General features: G+C 41.2%; 1 protein-coding gene across 1 annotated transcript in view; it reads right to left on the minus strand.

Annotated features, from left to right (window-relative positions):
- The window catches only part of serpini1 (serpin peptidase inhibitor, clade I (neuroserpin), member 1), a 225508-nt gene extending 209547 nt beyond the window's left edge, over positions 1–15961 (minus strand). The window contains exon 1 of the mRNA XM_070970268.1: positions 15949–15961. The gene's annotated coding sequence lies outside the window, so the exon portion shown is untranslated. The remainder of the gene's footprint in view (positions 1–15948) is intronic.
- Positions 15962–26876: the final 10915 nt, after the last annotated feature.

Here is a 26876-nt window from a genome sequence, read left to right on the forward strand (position 1 = left end):
AGCTAGTGGCTAGCTGTCATGCAAAGTGCTCATAGTTATGCGGAACTTTAAGTCTTTCTAGAATTTAAACAAGTAAGTTGTATATTAATTCACCCCCTGTGCAGTTGTCATGAACAAATAATTAGATATAGAGACCAAAGGTCATTGCTTGATATTAGTTAAAATGACTACGAAGAACAAGAGACTGGGATAGAACAAGCATCTGTGGTTCGTCTGCTCATATGCCCACACCTGTCAGGTTGGGCCATTACCGGTCTGATATTATGTACTCTGAATTCAGTGTAAAGCAGATGTCCGGAGGAGATGAGCCACAAATTGCACCTCTCAGAAAATCTCAGATAAGCAGAACATTTCTGCCCTTTGTCCAGGCTTGATTGGACAGGAAATGGAGTGATTTGGTGATAACGTGCATATCTAAATTCATTAGAAAGTGTCAGTATTCGGTAAGAAGCACGAATATATGGATGGGTGAAATTGAAAGTTTCAGCACTGCATAGGGATGATTGCCAGACAAACTACCACTGGATGATACCCTTGTTGGTTGCTGCTCCTCCTGCCCTCTGCGCCAGTGCATGCTTACATGAATGTGCAGCGAGTTTCCACCTACCAAACATAATTATACTGCTTGTTTATGGTGTATTTTAACTTTGACGTGCTCCTGGCAGAATTAGTATGGTTGTGTATGGATGTGTTCTCTTTTAAAGTGCAGTTTCTCTGTTGGGTAAATGCATTGTCGTCTGAGTGTTTAGTTGCATTCGCTGGATAGTATTAAATCCTTTTCAAGTACCTGTTTCACCAGAGAAAAAGAGCAACGTGTGCGAGTGGCATTGCAGGAGAAGCACTGTAAGCTTGTGTGTGTGTGTGTGTGTGTGTGTGTGTGTGTGTGTGAATTGTTTATGTCTGAGCATGGATTTCCTTTGCTGCAAGTGTGAGTCTGAGTGCGTGCATGTGTGGTTGTAAGCGTTCTTGTGTGTCACAGTTCAGAAGCAGACAAGTGGAGAGGAGCATTAAACGCCCTCTTCCTACACTAATCAGGGATTAGACAGTGTTTAAGAGCATAAGAGAAAACCATAAAACAAATGAGTGTGCGAAAGAGACGGTTGAAAACGCCTATGAGGAAATTAAATGAATGGCTTTCTGTGATAGTGCCATGAATGTGGAGCAAGCCAGCTTTTGATTTCCTCGAATTTCTCTGTCATTCACAGTTTCCTTTGTTTGCTCTCACCCTTTTTTTGAACATACCTCCTTCATATTAGCCTCTACTATTACTACATGATTAATTTTAGATTCCTGAGAAGTGAATGTGCAAAAAATGTGGCTCTGAATGACTGAGCCTTTCCAGGACGCCCCTTTCATACCCAATCATGATACTATCACCTGTTACCAATGAACCTGCTTACCTGTGGAATGTTCCAAACAGGTGTTTTTGGAGCGTTCCACATCTTTCCCAGTCTTTGGTTGATCCTGTCCAAACTTGTTTGAAACGTGTTGCTGCATCACATTCAGAATAAGCAGATATTTGCAAAAATCAATGAAGTTGATGAGGTAAAACATAAAATATATTGTCTTCGTACTGTTTTTAATTGAGTATGTGCCAAAAAGAAGGAGCAAATAGTAGTTTCTGTTTCATTTATGTTTTACACAGCGTCCCAACTTTTTTTTTTTTTGGAATCGGGTCTTTAATAAAAGTTGCGAAGAACCATTTCAGTCAATAACTTCATGCCAGCGGGCTTGGCCACTGGAAGTCTCTTATGCACATGTTCTCAACAGGCTCAATGAACACAGAAGCCAAAGTGAACCTGGAAAATCTTTAGCATATGGGCCGACTGTTCAGCTTTCATCGGAATAAATGGTGCCGTCTCATCTGTCCATGGATTGTCACCATTACGACTTCAGACTTTTAAAACTTTCCTCAGAGCTTTACAAACTGCTGTGCAGTGTTTCGGTGGCTGATAAAGCTGTAAAACTCAGGGATGTTTCACTCAAACCTGCCTACCAGGATCATATTTCATTGTCTCACCAGTACCTGAAGCAACAAACTCACACCAAAGCAGCCATTTGTGTTTTTTAACCCGACGCTATTTTTGGCCTGAATGCCAGCGAAGACTCTCACATAATAAGCTTCGCTTAGAATAAATCAGATTGACTGCCATTCCAGCGGCATCGCAGCAAAGGCAAAAGTTTTTGGCAACGTGTTCCACTGTTCCACAACTGATAACGTGACACAACTGGGAGAAAGGTGATACCATTTTTGTTGCAGGTGCATAAATAGAGATTTGATGAGAGGTGAGAAACAAGTTATGAGGGGGGAATGAGAGAAGCAGGGTGATGGGGAAGTGAGAGAGAAAGAGAGAGAGAGAGAGAGAGAGAGAGAGAGATATGGAATGAAAGGGAGAGAAAGAGATAGAGAGGAGGAAGGCAAGGCAGGCAGTCTTCCTGGGGATGTAGGAATGATTAATGTGAAGCTGTCAGAGAGGTGGAGAGGGGAAACCACAGCGATGGGGGAAGAGTCAAGGCCAGGTGCATAGAAAAGAATATGACAAAAAGAGAGAGAGAGAGAGAGAGAGAGAGATGGCATGGAGGCATGAAGAGGTTTCAGGACAGACTGTAGAGAGTGAGAAAGAGCGAATGTGTGCAAGGAGAGAACAGTGAAAGCATGAAAGGGGTTTCAGGAAAGACTGCTTAGAGGTAATGAGAAGAAGAAAAAGAGAGAGAGAGAGAGGATTGCTGCTGAAAAACAGAAAAAGAGACAGAGAGCAATATAGAGACAGACGGGGGACACCAAGACAGACAGAAAGAGATAAGGCTACCTGCTAAGATGAGAGACCACTGATAGAGTCTCCTATGGTTTGTTTGTGTGTGTGTGTGTGTGTGTGTGTGTGTGTGTGTGTGTGTGTGTGTGTGTGTGTGTGTGTGTGTGTGTGTGTGTGTGTGTGTGTGTGTGTGTGTGTGTGTGTGTGTGTGTGTGAGAGAGAGAGAGAGTGTGAGAACTGTTGTCTAGAGTCAGGCCTGAGAGTACACAAGAGAGAGAAGAATCTATAAAAAGATCAACTGTGAGAATAGTGAATATACGTTCTCTGTCACAGTGATGGCCTGATTATTAAGCATGATAATTGTGTGTGTGTGTGAGTGTGTGAGTGTTTGGCACCTTCCCATAAATCCCACCTCTGTGAACCGGGCACTTCATTGGTCTGTAGCTACACTTATTGTTCAACTTCCCCTTTGCCCTCTCTCTGCTTTATTACCCCATTCCATCATGGCTCTTTCTATTGTGCAAACCTGTCATGGTGTGTGTGTGTGTGTGTGTGTGTGTGTGTGTGTGTGTGTGTGTGTGTGTGTGTGTGTGTGTGTGTGTGTGTGTGTGTGTGTGTGTGTGTGTGTGTGTGTGTGTGTGTGTGTGTGTGTGTGTGTGTGTGTGAGTTCTTGCATTGTAACATACTGTAACATGAAAATTATTTGTGGACAGGGCGATAATGGGAAACTAGACTGTTTCCACTGAGCCCTCAGTCCAAGGAGCTCCATTTGTTTTAAGTTAGACTCGGGCAGTTGATGGATTTTCCATGACAAGTGGCCGATCGATCAGTGTACACTCGAAAGTGTATGCACACAAGGAGGCAAGAATGGTGCATGCACATATACACAAACACACAATAAGAACAATTATATTTTTGTTTGGTCATAAGCAGAAGTCACTCATAACCTCTGATGAAGAGATTTGGGTTATGCAGATCGTTGGTGCAATACAATACAATAATACAGTATATACGAGTGGGAAATATTGCAGCATTATCTCAACATTAATTAACAATATTGATTTTGAGTACTCAAAGCCTCACAATAAAAAATCATGTCTTGTTCATCTCATTGTGTCTGTTGTGAAACCAAAACCCTGAACTTGTCACCCTGAATTATTTCGTCTCGTATTGTGAGATATCAAAATGTTGCAGAAAGGAAACGATGATAAAAGATAACACTGAATCCTCTAGCTCCAATAGAGTGACATTTTACTAACATATACAGTATTCATTCAGTTGGAATAATGTTTTTTAAAATATGTGGTCCTTCACATCTAGAAAGGAAAGGTCATTTATAGAACAGCAGTCGAGCAGCCACAGATCGGAATGTTTTTCTCAAGGATATTTCATCTGACGTTTGCACAGGGGCTTCAACCCAAAAGTCCATCTCCGCATTTGCTGCATCACTATGTCGACCTCATCATTTGACTTGATATTAATGTGTTCTTCTTTAGAAGCACTTCCAGCCTGTAACATCATCGACTATCAACAAAGATAACTATGAACTGTCATGAATATACATAAATGCTAAAACTTGACTCTTCTAAATGTGCACGTATACGTCATTATACAACACTTGACAGGTTCAATTTCTACAAATCACAACTGCTTTTATTATGCAGTAATTAGAAAATTGAATGTTGTATTATTGTTGAAATGTAACCTCCCCTCAGGGACCGTAAAGCGCATTGAACTGAGCTGCAGTAGGAAACACTGTGAGCTGCAAAATGCTAAACTGCAGTACAGTTGACCATCAACCCCACTGGCTTTGAATTTTAATCAGCTGAAACTGTAAAATGATTTTTATGACATTTCCGTTTTCCTGATTATTATCCAGAGGACAGAGCTGAGGAAAATATGGAAAATAAAGACAGGCGATAAAACGCAACACAAGTTCTGAGCTCGATGCGAATAGTTACTAGCTGGTATGCAGCAGACTTAACCTCGCAAGAGACTAGTTTGTGTTGCTGCCTTGAGTTTGTGCCTCCCTGCCTCAAAAAAATGCTCTTGTTATTGCTCTCAGTGGAGAGATTTACTCACCTTTGGGCCAAGGGCTACTTCAGAGGCTATTCCATAGAGAAAATACCCTTGGTAAATGAATAGAAACATGGGGGTCATGCACACACTTACTCTCCAGGACCATCAGCATTACATAGCTAATGCTCACAACTTTACGGTGCATCCACTGCAAAATGTGCACTAAATACCAACAAAATGTTTTTTTGTTTTGTTTTTTTCTGCACCCATACCTCACTGCATCTGCCAGAGCACCTGTCACAGCGCGGTGACAGAGAGACAGAGTGACATTCATGAGAGACTGAAGCTTACCGTATTTAGTCTCATAGAAAACAAAGTGATGCAAACCTGCAGTTGTATTTGAGACAAGCAGCAAGGCCTCAGCAAAATGTGTAGTCAGGGATGGCACACACATCTATTTTACCCTTTCACTTCTCCTGCCACTTCAATCTATCCATCTCTCTGTCTGTCTGTCGAGACCCCCCCCTTCCCCATTCCCCATTCCCCATTCCCATAATTCAGTGCTCGCTTTCTCCCTTACTCCCATTATCTGACTGCAGAGTGTGTAGGTGGTACGGAGTACATGATGGCTGATTAAATAGTACAAGCAGCCTATACTAGAGGCTTCATTAGTCATAAAAGGCCAATTCACCAACAATTAAAACCAGCTTCACTGACTTTAATGACACCACGCAGACACCATGAGCTCTGCCACTTTATCAGATAAAAGGAACCCGAGACCATTAAAGAAAATATGGAAAGTGAGATTGTGTTACAGTGGGAAGGGAGCTGGAGCTTTGAGGGTGGGTACACGTTTGGTGGTATGTTTCGAGCCAAAAAGATCATTGTCTGTGCATGCTGCATAACGTCATTTTGATGAGGGGTTTTTAGTGCTCAGGAGGAGGGTGGTGGAAAGACTGTCTGTGATGGTATAATATCTTCAGACTCTTACAGACAGCACTTAAGGCAATGTACTGCAAGCAAATTAATGTGCAAATAGTGCGCAAGAGATTTCACAGTTCACACTAATATACGGATAAGATTACAGTCGTGGTGGGAAATGCTGGTTAACTGAAACTGAAAATGCTAATGTGGGAGGCTCCAGCAAAACAATGCAAGGTCGCACAGCAAAAAAAGCTGAACCTGTTTACCTCGTGTTCGTCGCAGGGAAAGATAAAATAGCTGCCATTATGATGCCTTTCCAGAGTTGTAAGATCCTGAGTGCTACATGCCACCATGCAGTGTCTTGACATCCAATGACACTATGAAAGCATGACTGTTACTCAAACTCTGCATCCTAGCTTGTTTTTCATTGTCTCACTGTTATGTTGGACAAAACACCCCGACCAATGCAGTTTTAATGCAGGGCTGTTGTTCGGTCTGAATCCCTGCCAAGTGAACAATCACAATGAGACCTCATTCCTATTATTGCTTCTTGACGGTCTCAATTTTATCAGGTATGCAACTGTAGTTGTTTGTTAATGTAAAAATTGGGAAATTTACACTCTGTAAATGTAGTCCAATACGTTAGGTGTAGCACGAGCATTTAGCTTCCACGTGGAATTAATAGTTGGCTAAGATTGCTGGTGAAGTTGGACCAAGCATATTGTTTTACCACATGCTGCCATCTTTGTTGAAGCAGGAAAAGCATGTTTGGGCAACAGGGTGGAGGTGAGTATGATGACCTTACACCTGTTATTCTTTGTTGACTTCTTATAGTGTTCTTTCCAAAGTGGTCACAAACAAAGTTCCCAACCTGGTTTGCTCTCTGTCCTTTGACTCTCTTTCATCGTTGTTTTCCTCAGTCATCGTGTCCACTTTCATCTCTTCCCATTGCACATTGATGATTGTTGAAGCCATGTGGTACAGTGTGGGATGTGAGAATTTTAGACACTCCAGCCCTCCTGATTTAGCATGCAGGAGCCAAGGAACAATGCCTTTCGATTAGACCCAGTTTTGTAGGAGAGGGAATGACATTGATTGGCCGAGGGAATGGGGATTGACATTGATTGGTCCCGGCTTGTTTGTGCGGGCAGGAAGTGTTTTGCATAATGCAGACATTCGCAGTCTGCTGAGGGCCTGTACGTGATGAACCAGGCCAGAATATAAAAATCTGGACTTCACAGTAGGACAGGGCATCACTGAGATGGAATGTAAGCAATGCAGTCTTCTCGTAGGTGCATTTAAGCTCATTTTGTGTTCATTGAGATCATAATTTTGATAAATTTCACAACTTATCAAGATAGAAAAAGAGTTACAGAAATATCCAATGGTCCCAATGACTGTAAGTAGAGAAAGAAATCAGGAGAAAGGGAGATACACAGAAAGACAGTGATAATATAAGTTTTTCACATGGCAAAGAAATGCAAACAGAAGCTATGAAATGAGTAAAAAAAATGGATGAGATAGAATGAAAGAGAAACAAAAACCAAATGTCTGAGCAAGAAGGAAAGAGCGAGTGATAAAGAGAAAGGGAGAAAAGCCAGAGGAAGCAGGGGGAGCGGGGAGACTTAGGAGAAAATCAAGAGGAGACAAAATAAAAGAAAGTAAGAGAAGAAGGCAGGGGAGAAGAGAGAGCAGAGGCAGGAGACAACAGAGAGAGTGCTGTGTCTCCTGGTTGTCTTTGTTTACTGTGACAGGGACAGGTGGAGGCTGACAGCAGGACCTTTACAGAGAGCCAGTTAAATAAAGAGGGGATGGAGGGATGGAAATGAGCAGAAAGAGAAGAACAAAAGAAGGAGGGAGACTCCGAGACTAAATGCCAGTTCCCAAATGGCTGCCAGGCCTTCTGTTGCCTTCCTGCTCGGAGTTGTAGCGCCATGTGGGTGATCAGCAGCTCAGATCAAACTGCTCTGATTAATTTGACTACCACTATGTTTGTTTATTTTAAGCATTACTTTTTCCATTGTAGTGTCATCACTACAGGGATTTCATGGTTGCATGTTGACTTTGGATGCACTATGGACTTGAGTTGACTTTTATGTGTGGCCCTGCGGCATATGCGTCTGCCGGAAAACATTTTCAACCGGGCTCTATGGGTGGAGATGTCAGCTGGACATTCGGCCACTTTCGTCCAGACTGAAATGCCTTGACAGCAATCGGATGGATTGTCATGAAATTTATTGGAAAGAAATCAGGGGGCATTCTTAGTCTCCAGATGACGGTGTCTCCTGAATTTTTTTCATCCCTCCCAGTGGTTAGGCTTGCAGGTGAACTGCGGATTTTAACCAGCACAGTGTGAGATACAGTTTCACTACAACTGTTGCTTTTTAAAGTAATAATTCCCAAAATCTCTAGACAAGACAAATGTGTGCTGTGATTTACTCTGAAGTAACCCTAATGGGTTAGGGAGGGGCGACTGATTTAAAAGCCATCATTTTTACCTCCGTTAAGTGAAATCCCATCGGCTATGACTTTGGGCATTTTCAGCGGTGTAACTGGGAAACTGTCCATGCTTGTCTTCATCGAAATAGATCATAAGATTGTGATGTTTATTGCATCCTCAGCAATATCTGCTGCCTTCCCTTTGACACACAGCTCTGCTTGCTCATCGGAAAAGCTCCAGTCTCTGTGCCAGTCTGTGGCACGGTAGCCTTCAGTGTTGATAGGCTATTAATGATGAGTTACCAATCAGATCGCACTGTGGGCAGACCTTGAGCAAGACTACTACAGAGTGACAATGAGTGGTGGCTACATCAGAAGTAGCTAAGTTTCAAGTTAGTTTAACCCATACCCCACCCTCTTTTGTTTATTTATTTTTGTGCTGATCCATGTAATCTGTGACTCATAAGTGTGATATGATCTGAACTGTGAATTTTGTGATCCATTGCAGCCTGAGCCACTGTGAGGTTGACATTTTCGTTTTTTGTGAACTGTCTTTCAGTGGATTGCTGTGAATTTCTGTGCAGGCCTTCATGGGCGCCCCGATGATGAATCCTAATGACTTTTCATTTCTAGTACACATTCATGGTTCCCAGATGATTTATTCTACTGACTGTTGTGATTGACTCACTTTTTCTCTAGCACCAACACTAGGGTCACATTTGTGGGTTTTAGTGAAATGTCTCAATATCTATTGGATTGGGTTTTATGACCAAATAGCTGTGAAACTACTGGCATACCCAAGGGCCTCAGTTGTACTTTGTGCTTAGAGCCAATCAGCATATGTTAGCATGTTAACATGGTAAGCTAAGATTTTAAACATGGTAAACTTGCTAATTATCAGAATGTTAACATTGTCATTGAGAGCATTTATCTAGCTGATTTCAGCAATTATCTCAAAGCACCACTCTGCTTAGCCTACAGAGAAGCCAGCATGGCTGTACGCTCTGTTTTATTTGATGGAACGTGTGTTTTAGGGGATGCTTGTGACAAAATATGCAATCAAAATGATGTAAAATCAAACGGAATATTGAAGAATGTTTGAACAAACTGCACATTCCAATGGCAAAGGAAGTTCTTTGATTAACATGTCACACATTACTTAGTGAGATGAGTTAAAGGGGTAAACATCTCTCTCTCTCTCTCTCTCTCTCTCTCTCTCACACACACACACACACACACACACACACACACACACACACACACACACACACACACCAACCATTCTTTGAACCTATAGGGTATTATGGGATTGTCTCAAAGTGATTACAGAGGATCAGGGGTACGAAAAAAAAAAACCCAAACAACAACAACATAAAACAAAGATGCACACACGAGCTAGCACATGCACGCACATACACATGCACACGAAAATCGCTTGCACACAGATAGACTCACACTCGTCAGCCAGGAAGTCCGGCCTCTTCGACAGGGATAATCCTGTGGCACCGAGAGAGGGTAAAGTTAGGAAGAGACGATCCCAAACCCGGAAAAGCCGATTAGAGGCTGAGGGAACAAAACCCATGCAGTGGGAGAAGGAAGAGGAGAAACAAGTAGCAGAACACCAAAGCCAGGCCAACCCTGACACAAGAGGCCGGTTATGCCTTATAGACCAGGAAAACAGAAGGGGAGGGAAGGTGGATACAGAGCACGAGGACAGATTGGAGGGAGGGAGAAGGAGCACTACAGGGAGACATGAAGGCGAAGAAGAGAGGAGGGAGATTTGAGGAGAGAGGCAAATGAGAGATTGATGAATGGAGGAAAGGGGACTGAGAGAAGGGAAGAAGGGGAGAGGAGGAAAAGATAGATACAAATGGGATACGAAGGTTTGAGAAGATGAAGAAAGAAAGAGAGTCATAAATTGAATATTACCATACATTAAATGAACAAAAATTGATGAAAAACCAGCTGGGTGCACATATCCATGTCTACTCTAGATGAGTGTCGAGAACTCTCTTTCTACCGCTTTCTCTCTCTGGTCTCTCTCACACACACATACAAGCAGTGACGCCCCCCCATCCCTTCCTTTAGTTTTCCTCATTATGTCCTCATCCATGACCAGAGATGTGCAGGAGCTCTCAGTATCCAGAGAGACGTTGGACGGCAGAAGATAATGACTGCGAAGATGGAAAGGAAAAAACAGATTAGAGAATGAAACATGGAGAGAAAGTAGAAGCTTCCAGACATGAAGAAACATCTTTATATTTATTACTTCCTTTGTATCTCTTCACTTTTCATTCTAAACCGTCATTTTTCCCAACATTTCTGCTCCTCTTTATCGTTTCCTGTCTATCTCTGCCACTTTTCTTCCTTCCGCTGTCCTCTTTTTCCCCTCTTTCCCACCTCTTTTTCTTTGTCTTTGTCTCTCTCTATTAATCCCAGGGCTGTAGGGGTTGTAGAGCTGGTATTTCCACCCACTGATAAGGGCCTTAGAACGAGTCTGACACTGGAGGGGTCGAAATTTGATGGAAGCAATAAAACACAAAAACACGCACATGCACAAGTTCAAGCATATGGACACACATACACCCACGTAGATGTGAGTGCACACATGCAGACAAGGCTCGATCCTATCTCGGTTTAGCGTGTAGATCGCAGCAGAGATAGATGGATGGGGGCGGGATGATAAGTCCTGATATGTCCTGGAAACATAGACGGAGACTGATAGAACATGGAAAGACTCCCACAACGAGGTTGGATTATGTGTTCCTGCACCATGGAGTCAGCTGATCTATATTCAGATCGGAGCTGAGACCTGCGGTTACACTTGTCATTTCAATCGGATTTGTGAGAACTGATCATAGAGACTGGATTTAATGAAGAAATTGTTGCTCTATAAGGTCGCCTTTCCTGAAAAATGGCATTTTGTGTGTGCAGAGGTGTGTTTATATACAACATGTTTTTTTCTGTCCTCTTACTTAAACTTCCATTCAAAATGTGATCATGGCCACTTCCAAAATGGTTTAAACATCCTTCACCAGAAAAGGAAAGGGTTTTGTCGTTGTCCATCTGAGCCTGTCACTTCCTGATGTCTTGGTGTGATTGGACAATAAATACTGCAATTAAACGACAGAGAGAGAGATAAGTGTTGCTGGTCATTGTCCCCGTATGTCTGCTTGTGGAATGCATGCATGTCTAAACCATCTGTGGTGGTGGAGCAAAGAACAAACTAATGGAGACTGAATGTAGTGTCTCAATCCAAACTGTTGTGTACTCTCAGGCCTAACTCTAGACAACACACACACACACACACACACACACACACACACACACACGCACACACACACACACACATATATAATTATTTGTTTTATGAGGACAACATGATAACCCTTTGGTTTTGTAGCCTACTACCACAATGTGACAGGAACATTCCCACAATCTACAGTGGCCGTGACTTTAATACACAAAACTCACATTTGTAGCAAACATGCCTTCATTCAATAAATGTTCATTAAGAATTATGCCCCCAGACTTTAAATCTGAGGTCTCAGCTACATCCTCAAGGCTCACAAACAATACAATATGAAAGCTGCACACAGCATTATTAAATGTGTGGACAGGGTAGGAAATTAACTTTTTGAAAAGTGAACATCGACAGATAAGTGTTTAAATTCTTCAGCCACTCTGATTATTTTGTGTTTGAAATCTGCCCACCTCTTTCATATTTTACCAGCATTTGGCTGGTTGCCGCTGCTAATTCCTGACCCTGTGTGGACAGTCTTGATAGGAGAGAAAGCAGAGAGAGAAACACTGTATATTCTGATATGGCTAATAACTACACTAAGAAGGAAGCAGGGGCACAATCTTAAGGGTACAGTAACCACCGTCTAACTGCTGTCTAATAAGCTATGTCAAATTCTCAATCATTGGTCCCCTCTTGTCAATTAGTTAAATACCTGAATCCTGATTTGTGCTCTCTGTCTTCGTTTTTCTTTTGGTAGTACTGGAGGAATACTTGTGTTTGGAGGCACCATCATAGGCTTACTTTAGCAGCATAATGATTGATTGGGTGGTTGCTGCAGCACCTGACATGATCCATCCATTGACACCTATCCATTGAGGAGGGGGATAGGTGGGCTATGCTGGGTCAGAGCCATTGATTGGCGTCATGTCTCTCGACAGCCTTCTAAATTAAAGAGACAAAAGGATTTACGTGGCTCTGTGCACTTGCGTGTTCAGCATATGTGGCTGACTGGCCCTGTGCTCATGTTTTCGATTTGGGGTGTTTGTTTGTCTGTTTGTCAACAGGATTATGGGAAAAACTACTGGCCCAGTTTTCATGAAACTTGACAGTGTTTCAAAACCCAAAAATTAGTGCCTTCTTGCCACTTTCTTAATAATCTGACTAAAAATATTTTATTAACAATTGATTTGGTTGTGAAATGATTGTGATCAGACATCCTCAGTGACATCTACTTCACAAACACTGGTATTACATGACATTTTTAAATGTAAAAAACATGTTTATGCCATTTTTTCTAATGAGTTTGCTAATGCTAGCTACGGGAGACAGGTACAACCAACTTTGCAGCATACACTGGAGAAGTGATTGAAAATGACCAGGGACAGCCCACAGAGGGTAAAAATAACACAAGCTCTGACCCAGCACGTTGCTCTTGTTGACCAGCTACTGTCAGATACAGATAGTATGGGATTTCATTGTCCTCTCATCATAGAAACCATATTGCTAAACAGTATTTCATCGAGCATAAGCAGGCTCTGGGAATATTTGGGTTTGAATATGAGCTCGCCAACAATCTCACTGCTCACCAGTGGACACTTCTGGAAAAGGCTCTGTTTGAGGAGTTACCCCATGATAAATGAGCTTCTCTGATGCCAGAGCATCAGATGATATTCCTGCTGTCACTGTGCTTCATAGACTTTTGATCAGAGATGAGGACCATGCCATCAAGAACAATGATGTTCCTAAATTAGCCTGTCTACTGAATGACAATAAAGTTACGTCTCAGTCTATCTCAATAAAGGTAACCTTAGCTGTAGCTGTTAAGTGGAAAAACCCTCTCTGCTGCATTGCAACTGCACTGGATTCAAGATGTGTGTGTGTTTGTGTGCGTGTGTCTGAAATGGTATTATTAAGTACTTGCATTGGTACTCGGCAAGTACCCAAATGTATGCAAGTACTTGTATTTGGTCTGAAATGGGAGGGCTAATGGGAAACCTATGAGATCATAGTGAAAATTGAATGCATTTTTTAAAGTGCTGATCTATTACCAGCCTATAGATAACTTCTTCTAAAACTTCTGCTGAAAAGGCCTTGCTCCAAGTTTGCAGCTGTGTTGGCTGATAAATAATACACATACAGAAAACTCACTCCCTTTTTCTTCATGAGAGAAATGCAGTGGATGCACAACATTAAACACTGAAACAATCTCCCAGGGGGCTCTTCAGTCTTACAGATATTTCACTCTGTTTTACTATAGACTTTCACTCGTGTTATAGGTAGCATAAGGGATGCCACAAACGTATGAGGGAACCATTCCAAATCAGTTTTCACTTTCTACTTGGTAAATATAGCCAGGATTTTAATAAACAATTTTGTACTCTCAAGACAGCAAGAGTAGCTTTAACTTTACTTTTTTGCTTTTACTCATCTGGGAACTGTATTCTAGGAAGAAAATGAAGAACAGAGTGGAGAAGAGGTGGACAGAGCTACATGCGACCATGTGTGTGTTCTACATGTGAACAATCAGTCAAATGTTTTTTTTGTGCGGGTGTCTTTATGTTTAATTTCCAGGTTTTTCCAGGTTGTATGTATAAGCAAACAGATGGCACAGATAGAGGCGGCAGTCAGTATGACACTAGTTTGGAGGGAGGGGTGGGGGAGCAGTTGGGGAAACACAGCAAATTGAAGTGTCGCAAGGGTATTAATAGAGATGGGATGTGGCCACCAATAGCCACAGCAAATTGGCTAGCAGGGAATAACGCAAAGCCAGTCAGTCCAAAACAGGCTCATCCAATGGAAAGCGCAGGCTGGATAGATTGTAAACAGCTGTTGGGATGCACTGCTGTTGATCTTTTTTATGCCTCCAGAGCAGACAGGCAGAATATGATGTTTTATGACCAAGCACGGCAAAAAAAAAAAGACAAATTGAAATATACGTGGCTTTTGTATTGTCATGCCTGCATTTGTGTGTTTGTACAGGAATGAGACCGAGGGGGAGATCGTAAGTTGTTAGCATCAAATAAAGTTTGTGACAAAGCTACAGTATGTATTCTTTCAGCCCCATGTGAGGAAAAGCAATTTCAGTTCTTACGGTTTTATGCAATTTACACAGAGTGAGAGAAGAGAAAACAAACAACAGTAATATTAAGAAGAAATATGGAAATGTGGGCAAAGCTATTGTGAAGAAATAAACCTCTGAGTGTCAAAGTGGGAAAAGTAAATCATGATGGCGAGGAGCATAACCAGGGAGGGATAGTAGCTCAGTAGACAGAGAGTAAGTGTAAAAAAGGACGGGGGATAGGCAGAGACAGAGGACCAGAAGTATTGATATTTCCAGCATAAACACTCATTCTAATGGACCCAGAGAGTCGGCGTGGGAGATCGATCAGAAGACAGAAGTCTCGGCTGATGTATTGAAGGAAAATATACCTCTCACCTGCTGTGAGGACGGCGGAGGAAGGATCGAGGAATGGAGGGAGGAGATTAGGAGATGACCAGACACAGTGGGGATACAGAAAGAAGGCCGAGATTGAATCCTAATGCACAAAATGTATTTTTCATGAGAGTGGAATCAATAGTGATTTGGAGTTTTCTCTTTGTAGCTGGAATGAGCCGAGTCGGAGCGAACGAACTGGTAGGCAATCTGGAAATAAGAGAAGAGGAAAGGAAGGGAAGAAGAACGGATGAACTGCTGGATGGATGAATAATTGGAAAGATAAATGACAGCGAATTAATTGGAGGAAGATCCCAGAATTTGATGCAGGAAGAGGACGAAGTGGACGATGGTTACCGAGAAAGGAAAAGAAAAAGAGATTGAAAAAGAGAAACTGAGGTGCACCTGAAAGCAAATTTTAAGATACTTAACCTTCAATTTGGGATCATTCTGGGCCAGTACACACTTCTAGCAGTGGAAATTTCATGGTCAGGTTCGATGTAACGGGTCCGCCATACATCAACCCTTCTCTTCTAAACCTACCGGCTTGCCATTTATACGTTTCTGTCGGAGTGTGAATTAAACAGATGTATTAATTTGTGAGCTTTATAGATCCTCGCAGGCATGCATATCATAGAGCTCTGGAGAGATCCAGGCTGTCTGTGTTTCCCCTTCTTTCAGTTTTTACACTAAGTTAAGCTAATCGACTCCCAGCTCTAGCTCTATAGCTAACACGTAGACATGAGAGCAGTATTGATCTTCTCACCTAATGCTCAGTTAAAAAGTAAGTAAGTGTAATTCCCAAAATGTCGAACCTTTCCATTAAGTTTAGGGAGAGGTTGTGGTTCAAAGAAGGATGTTAGGGGAATGTACGGCCTGTCTACACAGACAGTGTTTCAGGTAACTTAACGGATCATGTCTCACTCACGTAAATGAACATGACCCGAAGCCTATTTTCAGGCTTCAAGTCTTCCATTTTAGTACCTAACTCCATTGATTGTGTGTTGGGTTCTGAATGCCAAAATGTGGCTGACCTACACTCAATACTGTGCCTGAACACATCCTGTGTTTACACAGACAGAGCACAGAAGTTTCTGTTCTGCTAATGCACTGCTCATGCTGCGCCTCATGTGTAGACACGGTGTTAGGGTAAGGGGTGAGGCTAGACACGCAGAGGTGATGGTTATGAATAGGGACAGGAAATGAATGAAGGGTAAGGTTAGGAATACAAGAATGTGTGTGTGTGTGTGTGTGTGTGTGTGTGTGTGTGTGTGTGTGTGTGTGTGTGTGTGTGTGTGTGTGTGTGTGTGTGTGTGTGTGTGTGTGTGTGTGTGTGTGTGTGTGTGTGTGTGTGTGTGTGTGTGTGTAATCACTGAGTGCAAAGCATTTATTTCAATTATGTACCGAAGGCAACAAGAAAGACGGTGCAAATTTTTATCTTCACCTTGCCAACTGAATGCTTATATAAACAAGGTATAGCTTCAGCTGAGTGTGTATGTCTTTCTGTTTGTATTAATGTTTTCACACCTCCGCCTAACAGAAGTAATCTGTATCCTGCAATGTGTGAATGTGAGATGGTTGGAACTATGACTCTCTCTCTCATACACACACAAAGTGGTGCTGTTCTTCACATCTGAATCCACACAGCAGCACATTTACAATCACAAGATGTGAGTCAGAACATATGAACAAATCACAGAAGTGCATGCTGCAGTGCTTAAGCAGGGACATGCGCACACACACACACACGCACACACAGTACGACATGTACGCACACGGCTCACACACGTATGACAAACCCAGACAGTCTCTTAGTCTTTTCATGGCAGCACCTGAGCTTGGCTTTAAGTACATATTTCATGCCACATTAGCCCCCATAGCAGCAAACGAGCAGAAGAAAAGGGGGTGGGGGAGACTGAGGGAGGCTGAGTGAGGCAGCAGACTTCTTTCTCTGCCGGCTGCACGTCTGCCTCTCGACTCCTTCTACGTCTTCTGTCCTCTCTCATCCCCTCTTATCATTATCCCCCCGTTTCTTCTAGCTTAATATTTTTTAATGGTTGGGCACCAGAATGGGTCACAGACGTGCTCCTGCTGGGTCCCCACATGACAAGAGTAGTGATATGTTTTAATGAGCCTGGGACCTAGGGCACAAGATGAAATTTCTCATTTGGGTCCAACACTGAAAAAGACTACATCTACCTTTAGCTGTCTCACTGTCACACTTTCAATGTTTCACTTACTTTCCTCTATTTTATCAAGTCCTGCTTTCTCTATTAGGAAATATACCAATTCAGTGACTTTATACTGACACAGATGTCCCAAACAGTAAATTTAGGTGTTGTATATACTGTATGCTTGTATAGGTACTCAATCTGAGTAGGCTTGTCTGCAACTTATCTGGAAACATAAAGGTTTTTTTTGTATTTATTAACATTTAACTTGCCTTTTGTGGGGCTCAGTGGACTGAAGCCATGCTGGGAAAATACTCCCCACATCGTAACGCCACCAGACAGTCAGAAAAGAGCACTAAGGTCTGAAGTCCTCTCTTGGTGTGCACCACATGCGTTCGTCTGCCTGCAGAGTGAGGGCAAAGTCCTCTGACCATATGGCTTTATTTCACTGTTCAGTAAACCAGTGCGCATGTGCTTTTTTACCCAGTCGCTTTTTTTAAAGGTTTGAGGGACTGTGGCCTTACCGTATATGCACCTTGCATACTAGATCAGTGCAAAGATGCTTGAGGAGTATGCAGAGTTGTGTGTGCACCCTCATAGTCAGTGGTGTGAAGCACAATGTGTTTATTTAAACGGTCCAAAAGTCTAAAAACAGGGTAGGCGTCAGTGATGTGTTTTAGGGCAATAATCAATGAAATGCAATTGACAAATAAACTATAATACATTCAGATGAAGTAAATTCAAATGCCATTTTTCTTTCAATGCTTTCAGAATTTTCCAAGTAATGTTCATTTTGTCTACAATAACATCCAAAAAAATGCACATAGAATAAGTGATTATTAGACATAAAATCAAATAAAAATCCCACAAATCAAAGAAAACTTTGTTTAATTACATTAAAATCAAACAAGTGAATCTGAAACATGAGAAGCAAGTTTCAAGAAAAGTCAAATACTACAGTATCTGTATCTCTGCCTAGGGCTGATGAGGAAGTATCCAGAGGACTCGGGCTCTGACTGTCTTTAGTTAGATATATTGCTGTGGTCTGTCTCATTGAAGAGATTGGGAAGGTGGTATGCATGACTGCTCAGCCTGTCTCATAAAACATTTAACGAGACTATAAGCTCGAACCTCGGTAACCTTTAGGGTGACCTCTCACTGGCTGATGAAGCTCATAACATCAAATTTTAAATAGGCGCATGTGAATGTTCACACACCTGCACGACACACATATGTGTTAAGAGTATCACATGATTAAAACAGGGACACAGAGGGAAGAACATACAGGGTCAGTGTGTAGTATGTCTTAAATGTCACTGGGAACAATATGATACTCCTCTTTATTAAAGATGTAATGCTTCAAGGTAAACGAGGTCAAATGTCAGTCAGTATGGATTACAGCATGTTGTTAGCATACAGTTCTGAGCGTAACCTTGAGGTCTCATTTCAATCAATGCAGGATCAATAGCTGAATATGCAGAATGTTAGGCCATTGTTTCTGCAAGTGAAACGCAGATTTCAAATGTAGGACTTCTACTTGTAATGGAGTACTTCTGTACTTCTTCTGTTTGCTATCACCGTTTTCATACTTCAGCCACTGCTGGTTATCGTAGTTGTCATTGCTAACCATCTAATCAGCATTCTGCACTTACAACTTCACATTTCATATTCTTGCAGTTCATGTATAACCATCAGTATTGTCATTCATTTCATCATTCAATAGAGCAGTTCAGAAGTTTGTCCACACATCAATAAAATGCCCCCTTCTTCCCATTTTTATACTGGCCCTATGCACAGATATAAGATAACTGAAGTACCTTGAACCAGGTTTCTGAAAGAGTGTGATTCTATGGTACATTTGAGAAGAGTAAAGCAACAGCAGCATGTTAAACAGGCATATAGAAACTGACCCAAATACTCACAGTTTGCAAAATGAGATAAACTATACATATAAAAGCTCTCTCTCTCTCTCTCTCTCTCTCTCTCTCTCTCTCTCTCTCTCTCTCTCTCTCTCTCTCTCTCTCTCTCTGTGTGTGTGTGTGTGTGTGTGTGTGTGTGTGTGTGTGTGTGTGTGTGTGTGTGTGTGTGTGTGTGTGTGTGTGTGTGTGTGTGTGTGTGTGTGTGTGTGTGTGTGTCTAGTTACATGTGAACTGAGAATTTTTACTAGCCTTGAGAACTATTGGTGCTGATGTAGGAGAACCTTTCAAGTCAATCACCAAGTCAAACTTTGATGATTGGCGCATTTCTTATCAGTTGAAATATCTGCAAACAAGCATGTCACTTAAACTCTGTCATCAAGTTAAACACATGGCTGCGTGACTTGCATTTCCCTGCTTGTACACATGTTTTTGTGCGTCCCTGTAGCTTTTCTGTTACAGCTGATCGTGAATGGTCGCCTGGCTGTCGGTGCGTTATGACCTGTCAGTGTAACGGGTCAGCCTTACTGGGAGAGAAAGAAACATAGCCTGAAAATACAGACAAATTTCCCCTGTGATCTCCTGGTGGAGGCCCAGACACAGTGCGGGCTAAAGCAGCCTTTCATCTGTGCAGGGTCTCAGCTTTTTGTCTTGGTCAAAAGACACGATTCTGAGCCTCTAACAAAGCACAAAAGTATTATTAACATATCTCTAATAGATGCTAAACCAAAGCACAGAGGCTGTTGTTTTGTTTGTTAGCTGCAGAAGTATTGACTCCATGTACGTCATTAAAAAATAAGAAACCTTTTTTTTTTCCTGCAAAGTGCTTAAAGCCTGTATTGATTTATCTTGTGGCCAATTATGCTATTGTTGTGTGCTGCATACTCATATTCATTATATTGCATTTTAAATAGGCAGAATAGATAAATACATTCTGTTTCTCTGGTACCGAAATGAGGAATGCTCATTAATGATTATATGTGATGTTGCTGTAAATATGAAAACATACTGCATTCACTCATAAACATTTCAGTAAAGTCGTGTCCCACTTTTTTTCTTTTTTTGTCACATTATAACAAGTCCACAGGGGAGATGGTATAATTCAGTCTATAGGCCTGTGTTTTTTTCTTTTTGCTTCGCTGAATGAGGGACACTTTTACAATTAAACTACCATAGAACAAATCCAGCTTCAAGTGTTATCACACCGCTCATGCAGTGGCCTCCACTTTCTTTAGGAGAAGCAAAAATCAGCAATATGAAAAAGAATCAGGAGAAGGAAATATTGATTTTGGTCTACTGTGACACATTGGGAGTGCTATTAAACTGCATTTATTTTGTCGACAACACAAAAATATCCTTTTTTCTTGCACAGAATGTCTTTTTCCAGGCTCAGTCTACACACCAGTGAGTAATGAAACTGCTGACCTCATCTACATGACAGTGCTGTTTCTGCACTGCCAACAGCCATTGGCTTCCATTCCAACATGTGGTAATGATTTGTGTCTTTTAGCTAGATACAGGCCATAGCCTGCTGTAGACGCTCATATTGTTTGTGTGTGTAGGAGAGAGACAGAGCTCTAATGATTAGCGGAGACCTTGACCTGCATACTCTGCTTTTTGATGTCTGCTGTTGCTTTTGGCCTGCTCTCTCGATAGCATGGTTGTTCCTGTTGTCCAGAGGGTGTAACACTGTTTCTCTCCATCTCTTGTTCTTGTCTCTCCCACCTGTGTGTCTGCCCCATCACCACCACTAGATACCAATAACTACTCTCCTTGATTCTGTCTCCCAGTCTCATCCTGTCTCTTTCCCACAATTCATCTGTTTATCATTCTTTCTCTTCTCTCTTGGTCCCCCCCCCCTTTCTCCATGCCATTTCTGTTTGTATTGCTCAATCTGTCCTTCCTAATCATCCCCATGCCTCACTCTCTGTCTTTCTCAAGTGTAGACTGAATCCCCCTGTCTTTTTTGCAGCAGCAGGTCATTAACTTCCATCCCAGGCTTCTGAAAATTTTTCTGCAGTAATGGGCTCTGTTCGGTGTGCCTGAATCAGCTGCAGAGATGTGTAAAGTAATTTCTACTGAAATATCCATCCCACTGTTGACTCCTTTGACAAAAACTTATTAGCTCCCCCTTTTGTTTCTGATTTATTCTGAAAGCCGACTGTTATTTCATTCTCCTAATATTGTTGAAAACTTCATGCTCCTCCTGTTCTTTAGAAGTCACCGTCTACCCTTCTCATATCTTTTGAAACAATAATGAGTATGAACTTATAATCACAGTTTCATGTACGCCATGGTTTAGACCAAATTTAATAATAATCCTCTGTTGGCATTGATTCGTGGCCAATTTTTCAATATCCTGAATAACTAATAAGAATAATAGTGTGCTCTTTAACAAGAGCAACATGGTGCAGACAAAATGACAGACCAGCAGCAAAACTAAAAATCAAAGTTGAGATGTATTTTAAGGTGTGCCTGAGTAAATAAAGACAAAAGAATTTCCACACATGGCCACTGAAAATGATTTATCATTGCTGACTGACCACAAGTGCAGATAATCGCTGTGATTTAAGGTGGGGGAGAAGCAGGTGTCAAATTTGCAGCACTGTTGTAGTCATGACAATTGCTTCTATTCATAGCAGACATTGTTAGCTTGGCCAGCACCATCTGACAGCAATCCAAGATATTTTTCAGGAGGGGGAATAGCTGCCAAATATGTACATCGCTGTTTCAGTATATCAGGCAGAGAAGATGCAGAGAGAGCGATTAGAAATCAACATTTTAGGAATTACTATGATTGAAAACCACTTTAGTAACAACAGGAAAGGCTATTGGTGTAAATTGAAAGATGGAGACGTTCAGAGCACGGCAGAAGCACAACAAAAGCAAAAATACAAGCAGCAGAATCATTTTGCTTATGGACGCTTTTGCTTCCCGAGCGCTCACATGTCTGATACAGTCCAGCATCAGAACTTAATTGTCAGTTTGCATTCAAATGAACTGAACTGCAGATATGCTCATTTACATAATCTGTGTTAGTAAATAGCGCTGTGAAGCAAAGTTTGTAGCCCTGAAGGTAATTTGTGCAGGGTTTAGTATTTAAAACCATGAACAGCTTCCAGCCTTTCCTATCAACTCCTTGCCAGCTCCTGGGAGCTGCAGGAGAATTTACAGCGCTCAATCTCATGTACGTACATTTATGTATTTAAAACACGCCTGTGTTAAAGGTGCAATATGGAAAAATTAACCACCTGTCAAATTCATACTCCATATGAAAAAAATAAGGGGCAGCACAACACTGCAGTAACTGCTAAGTGCTGCTACCACAAGCTGCTGTTCGCTAATTAGCTCAGTTAGCTGTGCAGGTAGTGGTCCTGTTAACACCAGCTTGTCTGAACTGAAAGCTTGGAGCACTGTGAGTGTCTGTGTTGTTTACACTGCGAGCACTGGAGCTTTGGACCGCCAGGAGGAAGAGGCTTTCAGTCCTGTGGCAGGCCCTGAAGTTTTCAACTAAAGTTACATATTGCTGCTTTAAAGGCAAAATCAATTGTCCAAATTTTGAACAAATAGGTGGCAACACGGGTTTGCAACTTTACATCCACATTTAGATTTATGATACAACTAACCATCATTTACATGATAATTGATAATGATAATAAGAAATATTCGGTGATGTATTATACCTGTGAAGACGCTACTTGTGTTAAAGGCCACAGGAGTTTGGTCTGTCCACATGGGATATTAATGGCTGCCAAGTCAACATAACAGCCTCACTTAACCTTTTCAGTTTTATTAAGTCTTAAAAGTCACATCATGGCTTTAGGCCTGTGTGTGGGTGGTGAGGGACTGCGATCTCTCCACAGGACAGCATGACACGCAGCCAGTGGCAGTAGATATTTTGTTAACTGTGTTTTGAACATACTGAGCCAATGTCAGCCAGGCCAAATGCTCATGTATCCACTAAAAAGTGCAGGAAAAGACAGTACAGTACATTGCGATGCTTTTAAGTGGATCTAATTTTATCAACACTTAATTCATTCATTAATGCACGTTTCATTGTATTTAAAACGTGCACAGCAATTGACACACACACAGTGTCAATGTGTCACAGTGTCGTTCAAACTATGCAGTATTATTTTTTATTATCAAGCTATCTATTTCAATTGCCAAGTTCCAATAAATTTATATGATGACAAACATTCGTAAGTCAGTCACTTCAATTTGCTCTCTAAACTTATCACTCAATAGATGTTTAACATGATTCTTAGCAGTTTCTTAGCAGTATCTCCGGTTAGTGTCATATAGCAATCACTTTTAAAGCATTTTTGTCATTTGACTCATAAAGGATCAGTGATTGTACCTCTCAGGGTCAATAGCCATTTTCCGAGAATGACAATATCTGCTTTCAAGGCAGAAAGAGATGATATAGAGCTAGTTAGTGCTCGTCCATATGTCAATAGACGCCATGGACACACTGCAACTCAGCATATTAAACGTACTGAATCGACCTTCTCTCTCTCACTTCCCACCAGTTTACTTACCTTTTTTCTTTTTATTTCATGAAACATTTTTCTCCTCCATTCAACTGGGTATTAATTATGTCTGCTGTTGTAAATTCATTCTTTTCACCACAGTATCAGAGCTGAGAGGCACAGTCACACAGTCAAGGCCATTCAGTTGAGACTGCAGCAAAGCGAAGAATGAGCCCCACTCCTCAACATATTTTCTCCTCAGGCTTTTTAATGAGAGGTCCAGAAAATGCGGTGCTAGATATTCTAACTCTTGACTGTCTGTCTGTCTGTCTGTCTGTTCATCTCTGTCCTTTCTGTCCGTCTTCCTCTGTGACATACTCAGCCGCACACTTTGGTTCTCTTAAATTTCCACCATTAAAACCTTTTATTATCCTTGTTAATCCTTCTTGCACATGTCCAGTGTAGGCTGTAAGATTGAATTGAACAGATCTGTTCACAGACTCTCTTTTCTTCTCTTATGCCGTTCCTTGCATGCCCTTTGAAAGAGCCGAATTAGCTTTCCCCTGTAGCAGCAATGAGTCTGGCTCTTGTCCCTTTCAGTCTCTTTTTCTGCCGTCAAATAACCCACTTTGCTGCTCAGCACTGATATGATTACGTTCCTTTTCAGCTGGATTTAATACTGAAGTCAGGGTATGTCGCTCTGGTAAGACTGTGAAAGGAATTCTGGGAACATGGACAGTCACATTTCCTGTTCAGCACAGACAATGAAAGAATATGGAAAGACAAAAGTACAATCAAAGACAAAATTAGAAGTGACAACCGAGGGGGCTACGCAGTAAAGAGAAATAGGGGTAGAACTGAAATCTACATGACAGGATGTGAATGACAAGAGAGATGAGCTGGGGAAGAGTTGGATGAGTTCAATTTAATTTTAACTATTACAGTTGCTATTTTCCTTTCGAAGAAAGTTTAAACGCTGCTTTAGGCAACTTTGGTAAAATGAGAAAAAATTTGAAAGTCTACAGTAAGTGAAAGTGAAAACTGTAGAAGAACTTTCTGAGGAGGGGAAAGACAACCAGAGAGAAATAATAGGAAACTCTGGTCCTTTATAGTTCAGTAATAACGAAACATGACTTTATTGTAAGTTCATCTTTCATAACACAAACCAAGAGGCCAGTAATTAAATAGTAATTATTGATGCATTTATGTGTTCATTACTTTAATGTTGCAGTTAGTAACAGTGGGGCTAATTCATATACTACTGAGTAGCTTAATCTATAATAATTTCAGTTTCTGCGCATCTAATTCAATTTTGCACACTCAATATTCAGTATATAGTATAATTCTAATATATATTTTACATCTCAATTTTGCACATCCAATTGCTCAGTATATAGTAAAAATACTTGTACATTTTATTGTGTGGTATATTTCTGTATACAGTATTTGTATATTTCTTATTTACATATATCCTTAGTATTAATATTCTGTTTCTTTTTTTGTTCCCTGTATATATATATATTCCTTCTCGTTCTTTCTTTCTAATTTTATTCTAATCTATAATTCTATTTTATATGGAGCACTGCTACAAAAAACAATTTCCCCTTGGGGATCAATAAGGGAACGCTGATTCTGATTCTGATTCTGAATGATTAATTTACATTTTATATTCCGAAGCTGAAGCTGAATCAGTAACTTGGAACTAATGTTGTCAAATAAATGTAGTGAAGTAAAGAGTACAATGTTTGGTTCCAAAATGTAGTGGAGTCAAAGTATAAAGTTGCATAAAATGGAAATACTCAAGTACAAGTACCTCAAAGTTGTACTTCAGTACTGTACTTCAGTACTGTACTTTTGCAAACCAGGGACCTTGATTTACCTCAGCTGCAGAAGATAATGGGCCTTTATTTGAAGCAGACTTGTGTTAGAGGCAAGCCTTCATTGCTAATTCCCTCTCTTTGTAAGTATCATTGATCATATTTTATTAGAAGGCATTGTTTTGATCCGCCTCCATTTGCCCTGTTAACTCTTTAAATCTTTGAGTTTCTTGCTGGCAGCATGACACACTCACTTCTTCATGCCTCCTCGAAAATCTGTCTGGAAAAGGATGCCAAAAAAAGGGAGGATTAGGAAATAATCAACTTTCCAAAGCCAAATTCCTCATTCTGTATAGTACTTAATTCATATTGTATTATTTTGTTAACTTACCAGCATTTCTTCATTATATACAGTATGTCATGGGTTTCAAATATAATACAGGTGCTGGTGTATTTCCACCAACAACTTAAATGGGCCAAAGTTTTCTGAGAACTTGTTCTCCAACAGACAACAGACAGTCTCCAGCAGCCTCAAGTGCAGCTGCACAACCTCCAGTAGAGTAGAGAGTGTGTGTGTATGTTTGTGTAGATGTGCAGGATATGTATGTTTTCATGCACCTGTAGCTGTACTTGACGCCCACAGTATACTACACAGTTGAGTTTTGAGCAGGCAGTACTCAAGTCACCTCAGGGGAAAAAAGCCCCCTGTTGAGCACAGTGACAGCCCCTCTCATGTCCCATTTTTGCTGGTGACATCAACATGATACACACACACACACACACACACACACACACACACACACACACACACACACACACACACACACACACACACACACACACTGCCGATGTGTTTATGCTCTACTTGGAAATGATACCATATACTGTGCACTGTATGAGCTGAAGCTGGTCATTCTCACACTCCACCTGTCCGTCTCTTTCTCCGTTTCTTCTCTCTTTGCCTTCCCTTTCTTCATCCAACCAGACAAAATCAGGTAAAAGAGGTCAATTATAGATTCACACCTCAAACTTGACAACCTTGTTGCACAGGACGTCAGAGTTGAGGTGTGTTAGGGCCTCTGGTATGAACAGTGTGGGCTGTCCAAAACTCTCCAGTCTACTCTTTATCTCTGAAGTTTCATATTGTCCCTTTGCATAGACACACATGTGCACACTGCAGGGCATTAGAGGTCACTTTCATACTGTGGCTAGCCTGCTCATGACATTGTCATAGTAACTGCCTCACAGAATACCAGAGGAATGAGAAAGAATCACCAAACAACCTGTAGGTAGTCTCTCATTATCACAGTAGCCTTTTCTGTTCATTTTTCCCTCCTTTCCCTCACACTTTCCCCCTCTCTATATGTTTTCTCATACTCTCTCCTGTACTCTCATCCTCTTTTTTACCTCTTGGCCCCTCATAGTTGTCTATGTAATGGGTAACATGGAAAAAATTCTTCTTTCTCGGTATAAGCAATTTTCTACCATGACAGCAACATATACTGATATAATATATATCACGATACAGAACAGGCCGCAGAGATTCAAGAATGAATTGAATAATTAAAGTAATTGTGACCTGGGCAGTAGTTACCATTGAGGAAACTGAGATGATGTCCTCTGTTTCCTTAAAATAAATATTCATCCTACATTTAAATCTTGCATATATGTGAAGTAGACATGTTGTG

Source organism: Chaetodon trifascialis, chromosome 9 (genome assembly GCF_039877785.1).
Source record: "Chaetodon trifascialis isolate fChaTrf1 chromosome 9, fChaTrf1.hap1, whole genome shotgun sequence".
In the NCBI taxonomy this organism is placed as follows: domain Eukaryota; kingdom Metazoa; phylum Chordata; class Actinopteri; order Chaetodontiformes; family Chaetodontidae; genus Chaetodon; species Chaetodon trifascialis.